General features: G+C 50.5%; 1 pseudogene; it reads right to left on the bottom strand.

Moving 5' to 3' along the window:
• Nucleotides 1-251: 251 nt before the first annotated feature.
• Nucleotides 252-1,473, bottom strand: LOC119309190 (annotated as a pseudogene).
• Between the last annotated feature and the right edge of the window lie 1,234 nt (nt 1,474-2,707).

The raw sequence follows: 2,707 nt of genomic DNA, 5'->3' as shown, positions 1-2,707 counted from the left end.
TTAGTACAACCAAGTATACCAAACAAGTATTTCTTATTTTCTTTCTACGTTTACAACAAAACTGGAGTACAACTGAAAACCCATGATCACTTCATACACTGGTCACTTTTTTTTTGCCGATTACAGCAAAACTACACATATCACAGCCCTATTTTTGCCGGTTACAGAAAAGGCTCACATGATCACTTCATACATTGAAAACACAGATCCAAGCATGTGATACACAACGGGGAGGAGAACACATTTCCCCCCCTTTTTTGTGACACTCACAGTAGGCAGCACCTGAGACGGCTTTTTATCCACGACAACGTGCTGCCATGGTATCGGAGTTGTTTGAGAACCCTCTGCATGGACGGCCTCAGGTGCGCCTGCCTAATGGTGCAATCCACGGCGAGCTTGAACACCGCCTCCATCTCCCTCATATACCATGCCTTATTTGGGATGGCCATGTCAACCACATTGCTGCTGAAACCTCCTCTGTTCATCACATCATGCGCCCAGGCAGGCAAGTGCCAAACTCGTGGCCAGCTCCTACATGGGACTCCGCCTCCATCGTCGGTGATGGCAAATTCAATGGCCGCCCGCCCGGTTACTAGCTCCAGTAGCACCACGCCCAAGCTGTACACGTCAACCATCTCGGTTAACTCACCTATCATTGTCACATAGTCTGCAGCAAGTAGACTTAATTCGTTAAGCAACTGAAGTCATATGCTAGCAGAATATGTTATGCTTTGCTGCTTGCTTGACGGGATCACATTCCTACCTGGAGCCGCGTATCCAAAGTTGCCGGTAAGAGGTTGAAACGTGGGCGGTGGTTGTTCGTCTCCGTCGTCCGATCCGGCAATGTTGATCTTTTGGGCATGACCGAAACCCGTGATCTTGGGCTTGAAGGCACGGTCAAGCAATACGTTGCTAGAGTTGATGTTGTGGTGGACGATGCATTGCTCGTGCAGGTAGGACAGCCCTCCTGCGACGCCGATGGCGATGGCCCTCCTCGTCGGCCAGGTCAGCGGGGGGACAGCACTCGCCCGCCTCCGGAAGGAGGGGCGGGTGCAGCCACTTATGAAGGGTACCGTTCTCCGCGTGCTCGTAGACGAGCTCGCTGCCGGGAGTGGAAGCAGGCACCAGTGCGACGATGTTTTCGTGACGGAGGCCGCGTAACAGATTGACCTCCAGCAGCCAGGGGTGGATCACGTTGAGTGTTGGAGAAGCATATGGATCCTCCGTTGACTCCAGCCCGGCACCGGAATTCTGTTCGATGAGGCGGTCTTGCTCTTGTATACCTTGCCCTGCTTCATCACAGCCGGTGCCAGGAGCAGGCGCAACGTGCCCAAGTCTCCTGGTTCGCCCGAACACAAGCCATCCGGCGAGGCCGGTGCCGCACAGCGCCAGGGTGACAAAACTGGTCAGCAGGCCGTCGGCGTGGTTCATCATCCATGGCGGCTCCGTATGCAGTAGGGATGAAGCCAGCATCTAGACGAACAGACAATCACCACAGACGTCACGGCATGTCGAATTTCAAAGAGTAAATTACAAAAAATCACCACAATTGGGTCGAAGTTTTTTTTCTTGAAAACGGGCAAAAGATTTGCCACGTATATTAATTAAGAGAGAATAGAGTTTGTGTTACAAACACCCCTTAACAATACACGGAAGAATCACTCTCCCGGCATGAAAACATGCATTTTGGTGGTTGTTTAATGACTTTTGCACAATTATGATGGTTTTTTGGCAATTTACTCGAGAAAAAACCAAAACCACCAGAAAGCATAGTAACCTTGTATGCTGGGTGCACGAAAGAAAGTAGGACGAACTACGAGCTGGCGCCCAAAAAAGATGCCTTCCCTCTAAAACAAAGTACGTACTTGGTGGGCGCCGGTCCGGACGGCGGGGAACATCAGGACTTCTACAGAGCCAGAGACGCGCACTAGGCCTTAAGCAAATGAATTGATTGGCGGACTGGGAGATACTTAGAGGCAGCTTCGACGGACGTACCTCGTCCATCGTCGGGAGTAGTGCGTGCTTCAAGCCAGCCGATGCGAAGGCACGGACGAGCAGCAGGAGGCGGGGAGGAGACGAGGATTGGGGACGAGGAGGTGGGACACAAAGCAGGTTAACCAGGTGATAAGATCGATCTTTTAAAGAAAAAACGGTGATAAGTCATAAGAGCAATCTTGACTCGATAGCTCGCGTCTCTTGGCAAGTTTGCATTTTAGGAGTTTTTAATTACAGAGATGCCCGAGCATTAAAAGAGGGCGAAGACTCAGCAACTACCACTAATCCGATCAGCTAATCGCACATTTGTTGCAATGGGGCATAAATATTCTAGCGGATTAGCCTATGATTGTATGTTTATTTTACTTTTAAAAAGAAATAGCCAAATAGTCACGTCGTAATCGGTAAAAACACAAATAAAATTACATCTCATTTTGGTGCAAGTGTAAGCTGGCAAAGATTACGCAAATTACGTTTCTATTGTAGCTTCTCCTTCCCTAGCCTCCCAACCTCCCAAACAAGGAGCCGATGGCATGGCATGCCCATACCACTAGGTAGCGGCATCCACCGTCCCTCAATCCGAGACAAAACCATGCACCATGGAGCCCCCCTGCACCTTACCTCGTCCAAGAAGCTACGGCTGTCCGACATGGGGTCTCCCTTCGGGGATCCCTCGCCATCCTATGCAGACGTGGTTCACATGACCCCCCCC

Source organism: Triticum dicoccoides, chromosome 5B (assembly GCF_002162155.2).
Source record: "Triticum dicoccoides isolate Atlit2015 ecotype Zavitan chromosome 5B, WEW_v2.0, whole genome shotgun sequence".
Taxonomy (NCBI): domain Eukaryota; kingdom Viridiplantae; phylum Streptophyta; class Magnoliopsida; order Poales; family Poaceae; genus Triticum; species Triticum dicoccoides.
This window is presented reverse-complemented; position numbering and strand designations above follow the sequence as displayed.